Source organism: Felis catus, chromosome A3 (assembly GCF_018350175.1).
Source record: "Felis catus isolate Fca126 chromosome A3, F.catus_Fca126_mat1.0, whole genome shotgun sequence".
Classification (NCBI taxonomy): Eukaryota; Metazoa; Chordata; class Mammalia; order Carnivora; family Felidae; genus Felis; species Felis catus.
This window is the reverse complement of record NC_058370.1, coordinates 103,472,619-103,494,200: the sequence shown is the minus strand read 5'-3', so window position 1 is coordinate 103,494,200 and position 21,582 is coordinate 103,472,619. Positions and strand designations below refer to the sequence as shown.

Below are 21,582 nucleotides of genomic sequence, written 5' to 3'. Positions count from 1 at the left end.
ACCCCCAACCTTCCAGCAACAGGAAGTAGGGTAGAAAAACCACCCAGCTCCCACTGAGGACATGTTTCCAAACCCATATCATTTGCAGTCTCCCAAGATGATGGAAGGCCCTCCAAATCAATAGGGACCCCAAAGCACAATGGACAGGCAGGGTCCCCAAGGAGAAACCCACAGATGGTGGGACAACCCCCTCTCCCGATGCCACCTCACAGGGGCTTCACCCTGGCTGCCAGGAAGACTTCAGAATTGCTGGACCAGGCACCCCTGTGTGTCCCTTTCCCCGCCCCATCTTCCCCTCATGGAATGGCAATGCCATTGTCATTATCCTGCCCTATTCTGCAGTGTGGGGCAGGTAATTTATCTTATTGCTCTACTATTTGTTTATAGGCCTCTGGGTCAAGAAAGGGCGCATCAGACCCTACTGAGAGACTGCCATGCATCGCCGGGGGATCCAGGAACATTCTACCAAACACAGCTCAAATTATGGCATGGCAGCCACTGCTCATTATCCAACTCCACATCTGCTCTCCCTTTTGCCCCAAATAATGGAGCTCCTGATTTTCAGTTGAACCCAGAATAATTCTTCCTAGAACAATTCCATATTTGTTAGTCCCCCTTGCAGCTGGGCATGGCCACCACCTGAGGACGGCAGGATCAGGAGCTGGAAACTGCCTGAGTTAGCCACGATGGACAGGTACCATGTGACCTTAGACTGCCCACTTCTAGAATTTTTTACATGAAAGAATAAAATGTTCCATATTTGAGCCTCTGTTATTGGAGGTTCCTATTATATGCGACCAACCCTAGTCATAATCGATACAGTGGGCTCTACTCTGCTCAACTCTGGGTACAAGAATGTGAGAGTCTGCAAATAGCCTTAAAGCTACCATCATCTGGGATTTGGTGAACCTCCCCATTCTGTCAGGCCTTTCAAAAATTGATCAGGCACACTGTTGTACAGAAGATCTCTAGAATTTATTCATCTTGCATAATCAAAAATTTTTTTAATGTTTTTTTAATTTATTTTGTGAGAGGGAGAGAAAATCCCAAGCAGGCTGCCAACACAGAGCCCGAGGCAGGGTCCATGAACCGTGAGATCAAGACCTGAGCCAAAATCAAGAGTTGGAAACTCAACCAACGGAGCCACCCAGGCACCCAACAGAACCCAAATTTTATAACTGTTGAATAGCAACTCCTCATTTCCCTCTCCCCTCAGCCCCCAACACCCACCATTCTATTCTGTTCAATGAGTTTTGCTATTTTAGATAGCTCATGTAAGTGGAATCATGCAGTATTTGTCAGGACTGGTTTATTTCCCTTAGCGTAATGTTCTCCGGGTTCATCCATGTTGTCGCATTTTCTCTATCCATTGACGGACACCTGGATTGTTTCCACACCTTGGCTATTGTGAATAATGCTGCAATTGAACATGGGAGTGTAAAAAAATCTGAGATCCTGGTTTCAGTTCTTCCCCATAACACCCAGAAGTGGAGTTGCTTGATCATATGGTAATTCTATGTTTAATTTTAAGAGTAGATCTCATGTTAAATATTCCTACCACAAGAAAGAGAGAGACAGAGAGACAGAGAGAGAGAGAGAGAGAGAGAGAGGAAGGAAGGAAGGAAGGGAGGGAGGGAAGGAGGGAGGGGGGAGGAAAATTACAACAAGGAACTTGCCAAGTTCAGGCAAGAGAGTCATCCTTGAGCCTATAGGCTGCCTCCTTGGACACTGGAGTTTCTAGACAGATCTGCAAAGCAGTAAAGGAAAACAGCATTGAAGGCTGCATCTTTTCTGTGCGTGAGAAATGATTGCAAAAATACCTTCGTTTTAACCTCGGATGCTTCTTAACCTGCCCCTGAGAGGAAATCGTCTTCGGATGTAGTTCATGAAATTTTAATTTTTGTTTTCGTATCATTTTTGTTTTGCTTTCATTTCACAGGTGATTTCATCTGCTGATTACCCAACAAACCATAGCTCCCACCAGCTTCTGTTTAACATTTATCTGGTTAATGGTGAGAGAACACATACTAATCAAGATAGCATCTGCTGGTCAGAATAACAGGGGTTTCTTTTATCTGGTGTTCTTAAAGCTGCGGGAAAGTACTAAGATCTTGAAAGCATGTATGTTTTCATATAAAGTTTATATAGTTTTTATTATAAAAGCTATAAATGCTGTCTGGGGATAATCTAGAGAATACAGAAGAGTAGAGACCATTCCTGTCCTCTTCCTTTCTCTCCTCATCTGTTTGCATAGATGTATTCACACTGTATACCTAACTGTGCCCTGCTTTATTTCACTTCACGTTACAACAGAAGCATTTTCTTCATTATTCAAATTCCCTAGTGCCTGGAGGCGGGTGGGGGCGTCTAATTTCATGCTGAAGCTTGCATGGTCCTCAGTGGGATCATCCCACCGTGTCTTCAGTTCACAAAGGCAAGTTCCCACCAAAGTGAGCTGCTCCTCCTCTCCTGAACAGGAACCAGAACTAAGAGAGTCACGGATGGCAGGACATGCCCGGACTTGTTCAGCTGCCCACTTCCAGGGCTGGTTTCTTGCCTGCAAAGCAGTCTTACTAATCCATACTTTCTTTCCTGCAGACACACACATTGGCTTTGAACCAAGGATGCAACCCCATACCAGAGCAGTCCCGGGGGGAGAAAAATCCAGACACAAGAAGAAAAAAGGAAACTATGCCAGCGATTGCAAGGTAAGATTTTAGGACCACTCGTTTTAATTTCCATGAGAAGAAGGAGTTGTCCTAATTCACACTCGATTCACGGCAACCGCATCCCTGCCTGTAACGCAGAGAGTTACGGGAGCTCTGGACTTGGATGAGGGGAGACAGCAGGTACGGCGAGCTGAACAGCCCCAGACATTGACCCTGGCGTGGATCCCCTGCCAGACTCCCTGGTGTCTGATTTGGCTTTTCTAAAGCAAAACATCTTTTCTACAAAAATGCTGCAACATGAGAACAGGCTGTGCCTTATTTGATCATTTCTGTGTCCCCGGCACCTCGCATGTGCTTGGCGCATTTTGAAGCATTTGCTATAGTTCACTGCATAACGACTCTTTTTACAAACGCCTTTAAACGTTGACAATTACAACTCAATTTGCGTTCACAAGCACTTTCTTGTGAAGGAGCCATTGCCTCCAAAGATGCTTAGCCCTCTTGCTGGGTATGGGTCAGCCCTCTCGGCTTGCTGTCCCTTCACTGGCCTATTCTCCGTGGTGAAGTGAGCTCAGCTTCAGCAAAAGAAGGGCAGAGGGACGGGAAGGGGGACACCACATTGAGCATTGGAGGTAGAGGTGATCATGGGTAAACTTCCCTATTTCAGCATTCCTGTCTTCTTCAAATTTCTTCTTCCCTATTTCTTATTCCTTTACCTCCCCCTAATTCCCTGGATCCAGGGCTCAGGTTGATCCTATTAATGCTACGGACAAGTCACGTTAAGAGTTAAATGCACCCTAAGGTGGCCCAATGGGTTGAGCATCCGACTTCGGCTCAGGTCATGATCTCGCTGTTCGTGAGTTCGAGCCCCGCCTCGGGCTCTGTGCTGACAGCTCAGAGCCTGGAGTCTGATTCAGATTCTGTGTCTCCCTCTCTCTCTGCCCCTCCCCTGCTTGCACTCTGTCTCTCTCTCTCTCTCTCAAAAATAAACTTTAAAAAAAATGTTTAAAAAGGAGCTAAGTGTACCTTCAGTGGGCAGACCTACATGCAATTTATATCAGTTTATTTCTGGGAAATTGCAACGACAGCTAACGACTTCAAAAGAATTCTTTGGACCACATGTGCTCTCCTAAGTTAGGTGCTGCTTGTCTGCAGAATTGTCGGGGCCTCTGGACCAATCAAGAGTTGTTCTGGAATCTCTCCTACCCTGGGAGACGGGGAGGCAAAAGGGTCCATCTGCAGTGGAAAAGGGTTTTCTCTGTCATAAGAAAAGTAGACAATACATGTGATATAAACCGGCATGCACTTCCTCACGAGTAAGGAAAGTGTAATCAAATTCTAAAGTGGAAACAGTCACCATCACCGTCGTCGTCCCTGTCATCACCATCATCTTTATCGGCACTGTCATCTATGTGGTTGACATGTGCACAGCTATTACAGTGCCCCTGGCCCTACGCTAAGCAGTATGCATCTTCTCACGTAATCCTCCCACAACTTCATAAGGCAGGTACTTTATAAACAAGGAAACAGAGACATTCAGCAGCTCACCCGAGGGGACACAGGACTGGCAAAGCAGGGACTCGAACCTGGACCGTCTTTCTCCAGGACTCCCAGCTTCTAACTACTCACTGTCATAAGGAATAGGCAAGAGAGGCAGATGGGATTCCAGGACTCTGACTTAAGTCCCTGGCAAAACAGGGTGGCACTGGGTCTCTCAAAGGTGCCCACATGCTTGCCTCTCTTATTCCCTGGGGTGGCCCTGGCAGTGACATGCACACGCCAGACACTCGCCAGATCGTTGTCGAACGGACATACGAATGACCCTGTTCTTAAGTACATTTCACACTGTCAACTTCCCCAAGTTAGTTTCTGATATTTGAATTAGGCTTCCCAAGCTGTCTGTACCGTGATTTCTGTACTCCCATTCATAACGATAAAAGTCTAATGCTTCCTTCCTTGTCAGCTTGAGAGTGGGCAGGCTCTGGGGAGAGTACTGGAATCCCCCTGCCTGGTCACACAAACTCATAGAACACAAGAGCAGCAGCTAACAGAGGCCATGATTGGCTTGATGGGCACAAGATCAGCTTATTGGCTTGATGGACACAAGGTCAGCTTGAGAGGGGGGCGTGGTGGTATAGCAAAGTAGTCAGGTCCCTGTAGCCATGAGCTGGGGGAAAGGCTGGAGGCAGTGGGCACTTTGAGATAAATGGTTCATACGGTTACCATTCCCCAGGGTCTACAACAGGTAGGGAGAGCCATGGAAATGTGAATGGAGCTTGTTGAGTGGCACTTCCTAGAACAAGGGAGGAAGAGACTGGGCTGGTAGTCTTTTCGCCTTCTTCCCCCCATTCCTCACCTACCCTCCTGCCATTTGGAATGCAGACATGAAGGCAGGAGTTCTAGCCGTGACCTTGAGGCCATGAGCAAAAACGCTGGAAGAGACACAAAGCCCTTAGCCTCTGAGCAAAGGCCAGTAATTATCTGCCTCGAAATTTCTCATTATGTTAGAAAAATAAATGCTTATGTGTTTAAGCCACTGAGCAGCCAAATCCAATTCCTAACTAACACACCTTCTGTAGTCGATAGCCTCTCAGATATCCCCCATTTGATGATGGCCTCTCATACCTCCTGGGAGAATACTATTTGTAATATGAAGTTAGAATACTACTTAATAAATCCCAACCTTTATCTTTGGGTCTAGAACTAAACAAAAGTTTTATTTATTAACATGTCCGACTAAACTACATATTAATATGATATATTAAGGCCAGAAGCCACCTCCTGGTATTCATACCTCTGTATAATTCATCTCCTTGAGTCTGAGCTGGACTTCCTGACTCTCTTCTAACAATGAATATGGCAGAAGTGATGGAATGTCACTTCTGAGATCAAGGTATAAAAAGACTGAGCTTCTGTTTTTTTTTGTGCTCTCACACTAGCTTCTACATGATAAGACAGCCCTATAGAGAGGCCCAGGCGATGAAGGAACAAGGCCTGCCAACAACAACACGAGTAAAATCAGAAGCAGATACTACCAGCCCCAGGTGAGCCATCAGATAAGACCGCAGCCTTGACCAACAACTTGACGGCACCCATATCAGAGGTGTTGAGCCGAAGATGTCCAGCTAAGCCATGTCTATGTTCTTGACCCACAGAAACTGTGAGAGTAAGTGCTTATTGTTTTAAGCCTGTTTTAGATAATTAGTACATCCTCTGATTATCTTGGATTAATATGCAACATCATGTCTATTCCCTAAGTCTTCTATTGTATGTCTTAGCCCATATCAACTTCACTGAAATATTGCTCCTGAATAGAAGTTTTGGCATAGAGTCTGGCACATAGCAGGTGCTCAATAGAATGAGTGAGTGAACGAATGAATAACAGGCATGGTTTCTGGCTGAGCTGTTCTACAGTGCCTTGAGCCTCAAGAAATATTGAGCAAAACACACAGGTAAAGACAAGGGGAAAATAACAAACTGCGTCAAATCAGCCGACCATGATTGGAGGTAATTTGACCGGGCTGGCCAGTAGACCCTGTTCTGTGATTTACTGAAGACAAATTCCTCATGGGAGACCTTATTAAGGTCAAAGAGTATTTAATCCTCCTAACATGTCTCTTTGGATCTAAAATTCAACAAATGTTTTATTTATTACTTTGCTCAACTGAAGTACACGTGAATATGATGTGTGAGGGCAAGAAGTTACCGGTCAAATGAACAGACTCTTAGCATAAGCAAAAACCCACTAATTTCCCCAATAACTTATGAACTGATGCAGAAGTGAGAACTGATTTCAAAATCAGCTTCAAGGGTCTCGGAAACCATGATGGCGGCTGTTTGAGAGGCAAGGAGGGATGGTTCTTTGCTGTCCAACTCAGATGAGACGTATTTTAGTCCACCCGGTTGTCCATTTCATTATCCAAGTCATTTAAATGGTAGCCTAAAGCAAACTATAAAACTCATCACACACTTTAATCTGACGTGAGTCCACTTAAAAGCGTCACACCAACATGTGACTGCCAAATCCTACTTTGATATTAGAGGGGTCAAGGAAAAAGGATTTTGCAAAACGGAGATGAAGAGCATGTTGGCTGGTGGGGGTGGCCATGGGTAAGAGAGAGGGTGGGCAAGGAAAAGGGTAAATGGCAAAGAGGGTGGCTGGGTAGGGGGCTCCATGCCAGACCCCCCACGCCCTCACCCTAGGAAGGGCAGGAAGGGACACACTAAACGCTTATGGTCAGGATCTACAGCACTCCCATACAGCGGGGACATTTACACGGCAAGGGCAATATTTCTTATTCTACATTCTAAATCCACTTTAAATTCAAAGAAAAATCTGTCCAGCCTTTTTATATGATTTGCTTCAATGCATTAAGTGATGAATGGCTGTCCCTGGGGTCTTGCAGAGAGTTCAGAGGAAATTCTACACATCAAGGAGCCTGGGGGCTTTCTCTGGTATTTATTTTGGCGGTGGTTTGATTCCTTCCTTCCCTCCATGCCCGCGTCCCCCCACCCCTCACGACAGTGTTTGTAGCACTCTAGAACACTACAGAACGAGGCTCTCATCCTTTGCTCAGAGACGTCTTCTATTTCTCAGAAAGAATTTCATCCTAAGCAGCAATATCATGGAAACAACTGGATTTCTACTACTGGCCTCAGAAAAGAAAGGAAGTTCACAATATTACTCAAGGAAAAAGCGAACATCAAGGCATAATCTCTTAAATTAGCCTCCTGGCAGAACATAATATGTTCTTTTTTTTTATCAAAAAAACCTTTTTTTTTAACATTTCTTTATTTTTGAGAGAGACAGGCAGACAGAGTGCAAGCAGGGGAGGGGCAGAGAGAGAGGGAGACACAGAATCTGAAGCAGGCTCCAGGCTCCGAGCTGTCAGCACGGAGCCCCACGCGGGGCTCAGACTCACGGGCTGTGAGATCATGACCTGAACCGAGGTCCGAGGCTTAACCGACTAAGCCACCCAGGTACCCCGGAAGACAAAATTGTTCTGAGAGGGCCGGGCTTGCCCGGGAGAGACAGACACCAACATCTCTCTATCAACCCCCTCACTAGCACACAGGACAAAAGGAATACAAAAGGAATTCCTTAGTCACACAGGCTGCTCAGTTCCTGGCAATAAGCAACTCTTATGGTCCATTTCCAACCCCACTGCTCTGGATCCATCAGCAGACAGGACCCGCCAGCCTGGAAGGACCGTCCCTTTCCTCAGGTCTATTGGTCCGTTTACATGACAACTTCATTCCTTAGCAACAGGAAGACTTCCCACGCTCCCCATGCATGAAGGTTCTTTCACTGCAGAAACCAAACTCTCCTTCAAAAGGCACTGAGTTCTCACGGCTTCCCCAGGCCAAGGTACCGCGCCTGGGAAGACAGCCAGTCCCCAAAGCTAGAGAGAGGCAAGGAAAGCCTGTGTGAGAACCAGCCAGAAAAAAAAATGTGGTCACAAAAAGAAAAATCATACACGCGCGCGCACACACACACACACACACACATGCATGCACACAAGAAAATAGCAAGTGTTGGGGAGGTTGGGGAGAAATGGAGCTCTTGTGCACTGTTAGCAAGAAAGTAGATTGGTACAGCTTCTATGGGAAACGATACAGCAGCTCCTCAAATAATCAAAAATAGAATCACCGCGGGGTGCCTGGGTGGCTCAGTTGGTGAAGCCTCCGACTCATGATTTCGGCTCAGGTCACCATCTCACAGTGGGTGGGATGGAGCCCCTTGCACTGATAGTGCAGAGCCTGCTTGGGGTTCTCTCTCTCCCTCCCTCTCTGCCCTTTCCCTGATTGTGCCTCCTCTCTTTCTCTCTCTCTCAAGGAAAAAAAAAAAAGTTTAAAAAAAAAAAAAAAGAATCACTCTATGATCCAGTCATTCCACGTCTGGGTATTTATCCAGAAGAATTGAAAACAAGGTCTCGAAGAGATATTTGTACACCTGTGTTCGTAACAGCATTATTAACGAGAACCAAGAGCTAGAAGCAATCCAAGTGTCCATGATGGGCGAATGGATAAACAAAATGTAGAACATGCATACCATGGAATATCATTCGATCTTAAAGAGGAGACAAAATTCTGACACCTACTACAACATGGATAAACCTTGAGGACATTATGCTCAGCGAAATAAGCCAGGCCCTAGGGACAAATACCATATAATTCCACTTATCTGAAATATCTGGCAAATTCATAGAGACAGAAAAGTGGAATGGAAGGTGGTTGCCAGGGGCTGGGGGAGAAGGAACTGGGGGATTATTATTTACTGGGTTCAGTTTGGGATGACGGGAGAAGTTCCAGAGATGGATGGGGGTGATGGTTGCACCACATCATGAATGTATTTAACACTACTGAGCGGTGCATTTAAAACTGGTTCGATGGGGGACATCTGGGTGGCTCAGTTGGTTAAGCGTCCATCTTCACCTCAGGTCATGATCTCACGGTTTGTGAGTTCAAGCCCTGCATCAGGCTCTGCGCTGACAGCTTGCTCAGAGCCTGGAGCCTGCTCCGGATTCTGTCTCCCTTTCTCTCTGCCCCTGCCCCGCTCACACTCTGTCTCTGTCTCTCTCAAAAATAAATAAACATTTTTTTAAATAAATAAATAAATAAAATAAAACTGGTTCGATGGTAAATTTTATGTTACGTATATTTCACCACAATTAAAAAATGTTTAATTATGAAAAGATAAAGAGAGGGGTGCCTCGGTGGCTCAGTCGGTTAAGCGATCAAGTTTTGATTTCGGCTCAGGTCATGATCTCACCATTCGTGGGTTCGAGCCCCACATCGGGCTCTGTGCTGATAGCATGGAACCTCCTTGGGATTCTCTCTCTCCGTCTCTCTCTGCCCCTCTCCCGTTCACACTCTCTCTCTTAAAATAAATAAACATTTAACAAAAAAGGATAAAAAGAAAAATCAGGTCACGCGCCGAGTCTTCAAAGATCATCAGACCCTTAAGCAGGCTCATCCTGCTCACCAAACTCAATCCTGATTCCATCTGTTGGAGCTGCTTTGGTGGAGTCGGTGGCAGAGACATGTGGCTCAGCCCTGACTCAGGTGGAGGAGAGTCTTTCAGGTTCTTCCACTTCAGCCTCTGAACACCATCCGGCCAGACCCTTCCCGGGACTTGGGATACTCAAATGTACTCACCAATTTCTAAACGTGGCATCTCCAGGTACGTCAACTGAAATCCAGAACTCTGTAAAAAAAATATGATGTGAAAACATATTTCCCTGGAACTACTTGGAGAGGTGGTAGTCACTCGCTTAGAACAGCGTTCCAATCCCATCATAATTTGCAATAGTCAAATTCCAATCCTGTTGGAAAACTGGAGGATCCGTGTAGTCCAACCACCCAGTTCACGGGTGAGCAAGCAAAGCGCGGCTTGTCTGGGGGGACCCCATGGCTGGCGGCAGCGGGAGGAGGCTCCTGTGACTTCAGCCTCACTCCTGCCTGTCCCTCCATATCAGGCCTTCCTCTGCTGGTTGATCACCACAGGGGAACTTGGACCCGCCTCGTCCTCGAGTGGGAGGCCGCATGGATCCAGACAGAGCAGATCAGAAGCCTGCCCTGTCTCCAGTCTGGACGCCCTCAGGAAGAAATCTCCAGTACTATCTGATGGACTTCTGCAAGGGGTGTGTAGGGAGCCAGCCCCCAGACTGGGTCTCTTTCCTCAAGGACCAAGAAGGCTCGTTCTCACATGCACGCCCCTTTCTCTCTCAAAGTATCAGTCAATTCCCATTTCTTCCTCCTAACATTTTTGTGACTCAGCATACCCGTGCTCCAGAAATCCTTTCCATGAGGACCAAACCTCCTGTTCTACCCGCGTGTTCCCGAAGGCCAGCTCAGCCTGCGGTGAAGAAATTGGGTACCTGGAGGAAGTCTGCAAATCTAGAAGCCCATCACCGTCACCATCCACAGGGCTGTGATTCCATCTGCTATGTTCCTGCCGCTCACTCTGAACGGCAGGGACCCGGCTGGCAAGACCTGCGTCCCACCCCTTCCCACGCCTCTCTGTTCAAACCTCTCTCTGATCCTATGAGATACTTCTGAATCTTCTCAAAATTCTCCTCTTTCCTGTGGGACCTCCGTCTTTCTGAGTTGGCTCTGTCTTGCTACCAAAAAGGCCTCGCAAATATAAGATCTGATACACACCCCTCTTTGGCAGCCTAAGCTAGCCAGCCCGCCAGATGACGGCATTCGTGCAGTTTTTACAACTTCACAAAACTGCGCTGAACAGAGAAGTGAACGTTTTCCCACAACCGCAGTGAAGGACCATGCTTGCAACCCCAGGGACCAAGAGTGTGATGACATTTTAAGATATCATCATCTCTCTCATGTAGGGTATATGAATTAGTGTTTCTACTGTTAAAAGCCACCTTGAGAATATGGGGGTAAGAGCAGACCCGTTAGTTTTATGTTAGCAGCTAAACTAGAAGTGGAAAGAGGTGAGATGTGGTACAGCTGATGGGGGTGGGTACGCGGATCCTGCCCCTGCCATCAGTCGCCTGTCTGACCCTGTGCTAAGCATGCCCCAATCTGGCCCTCCATCACTGGGTAAGTGCATTCAGCAGGACAACAGTTATGTATTGCAAGCAATAGAACATGTTAGAGACCACAGGGACCGGGAGGAGAGGATGTGAATCACACAGCACCCACTGCAGTTTCAAAGACATGTGAGATCAGACAGGCAATTCCACACCATACACAACAGGTCCTCAACGGGCCCAGAAAAAGAGAGGGACCCCGTCCTGACAAGGCGCCCGTCCTGGGCAAGGTTTCAATGTCAGAGGCAGAGCCTGCGACAGATGCAGAACCTTCTGTATGTCAGTTTAACATCCCTGAGAGTTTGGGGCTTATCCAGCAAGAAAAGAGAATCCCTTCCACAGAAAGCACCTATGAAGGTAAAGAGGTTCTGATGGTTGATAGGAGGAAGTGAAGGCCTGATTGGAGGGCAGTGGAGGGTTGCCAATGCCAGAATGAACGGGGATGAAGAAGACAACCAGAAATGCAAATTCAGGCAGTGGCAGGTTCAAAAGGACCCAGAGTTGGGTGACCGCACCTTTGATGGAAGGGCCATGGTCAGAGGGACCAATCTCTTGGCAAGTCTCACCTTTAAAGGGTTTATAATATTTCAGAATTTTTTTGACAAATCCAAGAGATTAACCTGTTGGTTATAAAACATATAATCAACGGGGCACCCGAGTGGCTCAGTCAGTTGGGCGTCCGACTTCGGCTCAGGTCATGATCTCGCGGTCCGTGAGTTTGAGCCCCGTGTCGGGCTCTGTGCTGACAGCTCGGAGCCTGGAGCCTACTTTGGATTCTGTGACTGCCTCTCTCTCTGACCCTCCCCGTTCATGCTCTGTGTCTCTCTGTCTCAAAAATAAATAAATGTTAAAAATAAATAAATAAATAAATAAATAAATAAATAAATAAAACATATAATCAAGTGTTTGAGTTTAGAATCTGGATATAAGTTGAAAAGTATAACACGATTTGTCTAAGGTTGTAAATAAACCAAATATGCGTTGTAAGTTTAATTCAGTGGAGTTACAAAATGTTTCAAATGCCTGGAAAGTTCTGCTTGTCACTGACATCGGGAGTGCTTAAGAAGACAATGAAATATATTAGATGTTTAAAGGCTATTTAAAATATTTGGGAGGTATAATTAATAGGACTAGTAAGTAAAATAATAAACTTATAAGTTGAACTCTAAAGCTTAAGGAAACTAAGTTTTTGAAAGTTTGCTAATTCTAACATTTTTCTGACATCGTGTAGAAAAAGGAACCCTCATGCACTGCTGGTGGGAATGCAAATTGGTGCAGCCACTGTGGAAAACAGTATGGAGTTTCCTCAAAAAGTTAAAAATAGAAATGTCATATGATATAGTATTTCCATTACTAAGTATTTACCCAAAGAAACTGAAGGCACTAATTCAGTAATATGCAACCCTATGTTTATTGAAGCGATATTTACAATGGCCAAGATACAAAAGCAACCCAAGTGTCCATCAATAGATGAATGGGTAAAGAAGATGTGGTGTATACACACACACACACACACACACACACACACACACACACTCACACACAATGGAATATTACTCAGCTATAAAAAGGAATGAAATTTTGCCATTGGCAACAACATGGGTGAAGCTAGAAAGTATAATGCTAAAGGAATTAAGTCAGACACAGAAAGACATGTCCCGTATGATTTCACTCCTATGTATCATTGAATAAACAAAACAAACAAAGGAGGCAAGTGAAAAAAATGGACTCCTAAACACAGAGAGCACACTGGCAGTTGCCAGGGGGGAAGTGGGGGACGGGGGGAAATAGGTGATGGGGGTTAAGGAGAGCACTTGTGATGAGCACTGAGTAATGTATAGTATAGTCGAATGACTATATTGTGCACCTGAGACTAATACAACACTGTGTTTGATGTACTTCAATAAAAAAATAATACTATTTGCAACATCCCTTTAAAACCCACTCATTTGGACCCAGTCTTCTCTATGCACACTACTGCCCTCCAGCACGCACCCCCCCACCCTCCCCCGCCCTCCATTGTCACACCAACACCCGTGGATGAGAGACTTTGCGAAGGAAGGAACAGGCAAAAAGAAAAAGAAAAGAGAGTGGGAAGCGAAGGATATATTCTAGGCAAGGGAAGACTGAAATGGAAGGGGGGTGAGTTTGGAAACTACAGTAGGGAACACAGAGCTGGATTCTTCTTATGAACATCCAATATAACCAATATATAGCTTTATATATCAATATATAATCTATATATCAATATATAGCTTTGATTGGCTAACGTTTAGTTCAAGCAGATTGAACTGGAATGATTTCATCTGGGCAGGAGAAGGAGCTAGAGGAATAAGATGAGATTAGCCCGCAGGACGTTGGCCATCAGATGAAGGGTTTCTTTCAGACTCGGGACACTTAGAGCCGGACGGCCGCCAGCAAATCTCTCGCTGGGTGGGCAGCAGGCGGGGTGCATTGGCTGCCAAGGGCAGGAAGCTGTAAGAAGAGGCAACTGGCCTCGAAGTGGAGGGCAGACTGGAGCCATGGAAGGTGCTGAGGCAGGAACAGGGGCTGGTGGGGAAGCAGAAAGGAGGCCATCGGAGACGGAGAGAGAAGAGGGAAGGGGAAGCGGTACCGTCCAGGCACCTGAGCAGTGAGGATGGGAGGAAATGGGAACAGAGGAGGCAGGAGGAGATGCCCGGTGGGGAAAGAGGAGAGGAGTATTGGGCACGTGTTTGGGTAGGGCCGGTGAGACCCTGAAGAGAAGGCGCCGCACAGAGAAACAAACATGGGGTTCAGGGCAAATAAACCGGGTTAGTTCGAGATCTAATCTGGGACTGGGACTGGAGCCAGCCCTGCATGATGGTCAAAGCAGGGAGGAGGGGGCGGAGGGGGACTCTTTCCCCAGGAGGTGGAGGGAACACGGAGAGAGGAGTGCATTCCACGGAAATCACCTCCCACCCTCCACTCGCGGGGCAGCCTCTGTACCCTGCGTCTCCAACCAACACAGCAACTCTGCAAAGTGTGTGATTTTGCCCCACTTCATAGATAAGGTAGCGGAGGCCTAAGAAACTACGATTCTCACCCAAGGTCAGATGCTCTCAGGTGGCAGAACTAGGAGACGCCTAAGTCTATGTGACTCCACTTCTGGGTTCTTCCTTCCAAGGCCCCGTGTCTCCAGGCACAAGGCTGGATCCCTCCCAGCCCTTATTAATGTGATGTTCGCACTCAGAACAAATGAGATCGGGGCCGTGTTTTGCTTACTGGATTACTTATAGTATCACAAGAACTTGGTACATCTATGTTTTAGGGGGGAAAAAAACCCCAAATACTATTTCCAGGTTTCAGCAGGGCTATGATCCAGAGAAGTATCAACAGTGCAAAGCAGGCTTGAGCCCTGGGTCAGTTCTGCAAAGGGTTAATGATTCCTCTGGAACCCCGAGAACCAGGCCCAAAGGAATTCAGATGGTGAGGTACACAGGCCCCATGTCCCCCACAGCCCCGAGTCTTGTGTCATTATGTGACAGACCACAAAGCTGCTTCTGTGCAATTAACTTCTCTCTCGCTTGCTTGCTTTTTTTTTTTTTTTCAAATTAAAATCAATATCGTAACGATGAAAAAAGCAGACTTTGCAAAGCACAGGAAGCCCTTAGGATCTGTGCTTCTCCTCCCACACCTGCCAAAAATGCAAATAAATTTCCCTAGGGCCTCAGTTCACTTTCCATACACTAAAGATACCAGCAGTCACTCAAACTTCCACGTAGGAAGTGTTAGACATCTAAGAGGAAATTTGCTTATTAAACCCTTGAATAAGCACTCAAGGGGAGGCAGAGAAGGCGTTTTTGTCAACCTCTTCATGCCAAGTTGTGGCCAGAAGCTGCATGGCTCAGCCCGCTGCGGCCTATGGTGGCCATGAGTCCCACTGTCACCAATGGGAGATGGCAGGAGGTGACATGGGTCTTATCCAGACCAAGGCTCTGAGAGGCAGATGGAATTTCTCCGTTGTCTTCTGCTGGCCGGGTGCAGAGGCCTCCAAGGCCTCCGGAATGGTGGAAAGCCATGAGAGAGAAGAAGCCAGGGTCTCTGAATCACTAGGGAAAGGAGAAGGCCTGACACCCAGGAGGGACATTGCCAGATTGTTCCCCAAGCCTTAAGCCACTGGCGTGTTGGGGTTACTTGTATAGCTGCGAGCATGACTCTGTCTGATATATCTGTGTGTCGATCAATGTATTTATATGCATGTGTGGTGTGTGCACTGTTTTAAGAAATTCTGAGATGCCAGGGTAGGCTTTCATTACGTTAACTGCATCGCAGGAGGCTTCTTCATCGTGCAAACGACTCACCGCAGGACAGCTCTCCCCCAGTGCAATTAAAATATTATTTGGCTTTACAAAAAAACCTGATTTCCATACAGCTTGAGAACACAGGGCCACGTCATGAACGTGTGCGCTGATCCGCACAGAAGACAGGAGGCCCCAGCTAACCTTGGAGTCCCTGAAGGCCTCTGGCCTGTCCCCTGCCTCCGAGCCGCTGAGGCTGGGGTGGGTTTCTGATCGGAAATGTGGCTGGATCTCTGCGAGATATGGGGACCTCCACCAAGAATGCCATTTTCATGAATGGGCCATAAAAACAGTAAAGCATGGGTGTAAGTTGCGATGGGGTCCCTTATCGGTGAACTGGGGAGTCAAGGTTCCCAGGCTTTTCCTTTTAGAATATGAGACTGGGGCACCTGAGTAGCTCAATTGGTTAAGCGTCCGACTCCTCATTTTGGCTCAGGTCATGATCCCGAGGTTCGTGAGTTCGAGCCCCCCGTGGGGTTCTGCGCAGACGTTGCGGAGCGTGCTTGGGATTCTCTCCCTTAGCCCCTCCTGTGCTCTTGTCCTCTCTCAAAATAAGTAAAATAAGCTTAAAAAGTATTTTTAAAAAGTAGAACATAAGACTGAGGGCCCAGTGAGAAACGTTGGGGCCCAGGGTATCTAGCCACAGTGAGCTGGGGGCCTGGGAGTCGGGGTGGGGGCAAGTAAGGGTGAGATGTGGGTGAGTAACCAGAGATGGAGGCTGCTGGAAGGGAAAGGCAGTGAGGAAAACAGAGCCTGAGAGTGATGCCTGCCACGAGTTCACACTAAAGCAACAAAGAACAAATTTCATGAAAACTCACTGCAGTCAAACCAGGAATAGTGGGGTAAATCCAAGAAGGAAAAGAGGTTCTAAAAACTGCCTGGCCTTGGGGCGCCTGGGTGGCTCGGTCGGTTGGGCTTCCGACTTCGGCTCATGTCATGATCTTACAGTCCGTGAGTTCGAGCCCCACGTCAGGCTATGTGCTGACAGCTCGGAGCCTGGAGCCTGTTTCCGACTCTGTGTCTCCCTCTCTCTCTGCCCCTCCCCTGCTCATGCTCTGTCTCTCTCTGTCTCAAAAATAAATAAAAACATTAAAAAAAAAATTTTTTTAAACTGCCTGGCCTTTAAATCCATTAGTCATTTATATAAAAAGTCGAAGTGGCTGATAGAATGAAAGAATTTTAGATAGAATGATAGAATGATAGAATTTTAAACATGTTTTTGTCTAAATTGGGGAGGGAGTTGTTTGTTTTCTTAGCAAACAAAAAAAAAAATGTGGTCGCAAATGTAGGCACCTACTAGGACAGAGACTGGGCTGTAGCTCAGTTCCAAATATTCTGCTAGTCTACCATTAGTGCTGATGACATCTGGTCCCAGAGACATCCCTCGGACGGCCCCATAGGAGGCCAGATCCTGCAAGCTTCCAGTGTTCCTCTGGCTGCAGAACCCCGTTCCTCTGTAGTTCTGTTCTCCAGAGAAGAGCTTGGGGAGAAGTGTGGTGAGAAAACACATCTGACCAGGAAACCCCAGACTGCAGACATGATGCCAAGCAAACATGAGAAAGCCAAACAAGTTTCAAACTATTCAGTCCCTGAGCATGTTTAATTACAAAATCACCAAAGCAAGGATCTGAGGAACCGTAGAAATACGCTCTAAAAAAGAGTAGGAGGAGAGAACGTCACCTGCATTCACACTGCAGGGCAGCGTTTCTCAGCTTGTTAAATGCCCGTGGCTATTTGGGTCCCCAGAGGGTCTCGGTAGAAGGCACGTTCTGGTTGTTTAGGTCTGGAGTGAAGCTGGGGATTCTGCATTTCTTACAAGCTCCCTGGGGACGCATTGCTGCCGATCCAAGGTCTGCACGTCGAGTAGCAAGGGTCTCGAGCTTCAAGGAGCAATGGGTATTAGAGGCACAGCTCCTGATCGGAGACTTGGGACATGAAGAGAAACTGGGACCTCAACAAAGCTCTGCGCACGTCCTTGACATCGCCAAGGCTCAAATACACTCACACACACACATACACATACACACACACACACACACACACACACGCTTAGGCTCACACACGAAGGAATCTATTCAAAACCTGCGCTACGGATTTTTTTTCATACCCTACATCACATGGGTGTTACATTCAACCTGGAAGTTTGAACATTAATTCTTGAAGTTTCTTTTTGAGTCTCAGTCACAGGATTAACCCTTAGAAGCAAACGCCTGATATCCAGGCATGTGCACCGAACCGACTCTCTTAATGCCACTAACCTCAGCAGGTGGGTATTGGCGTTTTTAATTGATATCAACATGCTACCTGGCACCCAAGTGCTCCTATAGCCTGAGCCCCCAAAATGAGTGTGATTATCTCGTTCTTCATAAATCTGACAGCTGTTGACGGCCAGCAACGTGAAGTGTAGCAGACGCTATGGAAGGAAGGAGATGCAAGGACATTGAGTCCGGGCCAGGTCCCAAGACACATTTCTCTAATCACTCCATAGTTAACCGCCACCTTGAATTACCTTGGAACTTACAGGGAGGAGCTGTTCTCATTGTTCTCTGTCCTCCAATTGTATCATAGGATCTTCAAACCGAAAAGACTGCCGATGAAAATATAATTTATAAGAAAAGCCAACAGCACCTTTTCTTCGAATCCCTGCTGTGTTTAGAATTAAATTATATTGTGATTTTTCTTATCAGAGAGTTCGTTCATACTTGGAACGAAACAACACAGAACGTGTGGCCAAACAGGAGCCTTTGCCAGAAAAAGGCAGGAAAGGAACAGACACAAACTCATGCTGAGCTTGGGGACCGCTGGGCAATCTCTTGGTGGGGGACCCCCAGCCCTGTGCCCGGTATCCAGGAGGACCTAGCATGGTGCCCTGCCACATCGACATGGGCTCCAATTCCCCAGTTACCGTTTATGAACTGCCCGACCTTGGGCTGGTCATCTGACCGTGCTTAGCCTCAATGTCCTCGGTGTCCTCTCTGCTTCGTTGGGCTACCGGCAAGATGGAAGAGATCTTGTGTCTAAAGGGCCAGCACATTACAGACCCCGCCACGTGGTAGCTGGACAGCGTTGCTGCCTGTGAACCTTTCTGTCCCCAAGGAGTTGTCCCCTGTTTGCCATTCCACACTCTCCTCTGAAGCCTGTCTTTCTAAGATAAGGGAAGGGGCTCACCACCCCCTCTTCCTGACTCTTTCACCCTTCTTTTTCACCCAGGTGAGAATCCATTTCTGTACCCGACATTGCATCAATATCATTATTGTAACCCTTTTTCCTTTCGTGCTCCTTTGGTATCCTCCCTAAGAAATGTTTGCCTTTGCCAATATTGTGAAGATATTCTATGTCGTCCTCTGAAAGTGGAATCGTTTTATCCTTCCCGTTTAAATCTGCCATGTGTCGGGGCGCCTGGGTGGCGCAGTCGGTTAAGCGTCCGACTTCAGCCAGGTCACCATCTCGCCGTCCGTGAGTTCGAGCCCCGCGTCAGGCTCGCTCTGGGCTGATGGCTCGGAGCCTGGAGCCTGTTTCCGATTCTGTGTCTCCCTCTCTCTCTGCCCCTCCCCCGTTCATGCTCTGTCTCTCTCTGTCCCAAAAATAAATAAACGTTGAAAAAAAAAATTAAAAAAAAAATAAATCTGCCATGTGTCTGGAACTGATTTTCAGTAACATTATTTTAAATATTAATTTTGAATTTAAATATAATTTGAATATTACTCTGCTTGTACTTGTCATCATTTTCTTCTCTTTTGTTTTTAAATAAGAAACCAGAAGCTTGGAAAGTAGTCCTTTTCTGGGTGGGGTAAAAAAAATTGTAACTGCTAAAATTATAATATTGTTCTATTTTTTTAATGTCAATAGTGTCCTATTTTAAATTTAGGAGAGCCAAAATATCAGAAAACAATTTTTCCATTTTATGAGGCAAAATGAAAAGCAATGTGCCGTAAGTATCGATTTACATACAGAGGGGATGTTCATATGAAATATATGAGTCTTGGTGACTACTTAAGACACAGACTGTTTTAAGAAAGAAGTCATTCATTTGACAACATATTATTGATATTTATATTAAAAATATACATTCGCGGGGCGCCTGGGTGGCTCAGTCGGTTAGGCGTCCGACTTCAGCTCAGGTCATGTCTGTGAGTTTGAGCCCCGCCTCGGGCTCTGTGCTGACAGCTCAGAGCCCGGAGCCTGCTTCGGATTCTGTGTCTCCCTCTCTCTCTGCCCCTCCCCTGCTCATGCTGTCTCTCTCTGTCTCAAAAATAAATAAAAACATTTAAAAAAAAATTTTTTTAAATATACTTTCGCGGGGCGCCTGGGTGGCGCAGTCGGTTAAGCGTCCGACTTCAGCCAGGTCACGATCTCGCGGTCCGTGAGTTCGAGCCCCGCGTCAGGCTCTGGGTTGATGGCTCAGAGCCTGGAGCCTGTTTCCGATTCTGTGTCTCCCTCTCTCTCTGCCCCTCCCCCGTTCATGCTCTGTCTCTCTCTGTCCCAAAAATAAATAAACGTTGAAAAAAAAAATGAAAAAAAAATTTTTTTAAAAAAATAAATATACTTTCGCAATGCATATATTTATATAAAACATGTATACTTGCTAGCTAGGTTATGTTCATGATATTTATTTGTACATATTCATGAGTATATATTATATTAAATGTATTTGCATGGACGTGCCTGTGAATGTATATGATTTGCTTGGGTGACGCTGGGGACATTCCAAAAGCACCTGACCTAGCCCCGAAATGAAGACTTTGGAGGCTTGGTTAAACGATATCATTCTGGGGCAGGATCAAGCTTCACTCTTTGCTTCTGAGCACTTTCGTTATTTCAAAGCAGTGTCTTTTAGATCATGGGACTCCATGTGCCCCAGAAAAGAAGGTCAGTCTCCCTCTGGTATGAAAGACCCTGACATTTACAGTGTAGCCGTCCCGTTTACAGTGCAGCATCCTGAGTCAGAACGGGAACAGCAGAGACTGATTTAGGTAGTGTGGTAAAGCGCAATTTCTCCCACTGGGAACTGACTTCAGAGGCTGGGTTGTTCAGGTGGCCAAGCCACTGAGCAGGGGAAGCAGTTTATTTTATCCTCCCTCTGAATATGAAGATGTATGGAATCGTTAAGTAACCTGGTAGCCTCGGGTGAAAAAACAAAATTATACGCTGTTCTATTCATAGCACCACAAATCAGTTTTCATTCCAAGCTGTAAATGTTACCATCGGTGGTGCTGGCAGGTTCGCATTAACACAAAAAAACGTGCTGCCCGAGTGAAGGGTCAGGCTGAGGGTATCAGGGTTTCCGTGTTATAAAAATTGGGGCAGGCTGAGAGGCAAGTAGTAATGAACTGAACATGGCTTCTGGCTGCATCTGGATTCTGGCTTGCTTGAAACAGCTGTCAGGCTCTTCTGAAACCTTTTAGTTGGTCTACATTCCCACCCGGGTACAAAGACTAACTTGATTCCGTATCCACATGGCCTGTGGGCATCTGAGAGGACCTAAACTTCCCCCCTATATCACTTTAACCAAACCTCCTGGGTAAGACTCGTGACCCAAGACACGGTCCCGCACATTGGTCTTGAACATGATTTTTGAACTGGACAACTTTTTTCAGAGCCAAAATTACTCCTACTGTATCAGGCACGTAGGCATGTCAGCCCCGGACACGGGCTGCAAAAGCCGTGCCTGCGGGGGAGCTACGAAGTGCCATACGGCTCTACTGTCCAGGCCTGTGTTGACGACATCTACCCATACCCGGCTTGTGTTTGCTTACAGTGGGTTCTAGTCCCTTCTGCCTCATAATAATTTATTTGTATGACTTGCTCCTTTTAACTCCGAGGCAGGAAAAATAAAACTCTGACCTCAGCTCAAGGGAGACGCTCACCTTCTGGGCACCTGCTACCCACTGGCCATTCCTGGTTGCCAACGGTAAGTTGGAAGGGAGGAGAGTTGGCCCGTGGGCCCTCCCACATGGTGTCGCAGACACCCAAAATCGCCGTCTGTTGCCGGGTTTTAGCAGGTGTGGTCTAATCCACAGCCAGCCGTAAGAGTAGGGT

General features: G+C 46.6%; 1 long non-coding RNA gene across 1 annotated transcript; it reads left to right on the top strand.

Annotated features, from left to right (window-relative positions):
- The first annotated feature begins 2,505 nt into the window (after positions 1–2,505).
- Positions 2,506–5,836, top strand: LOC109498258. Its single transcript, XR_002154982.3, has 2 exons — positions 2,506–2,708; positions 5,609–5,836. It is a non-coding gene; the product is annotated as an uncharacterized LOC109498258 (long non-coding RNA).
- The last annotated feature ends 15,746 nt before the right edge of the window (positions 5,837–21,582 follow it).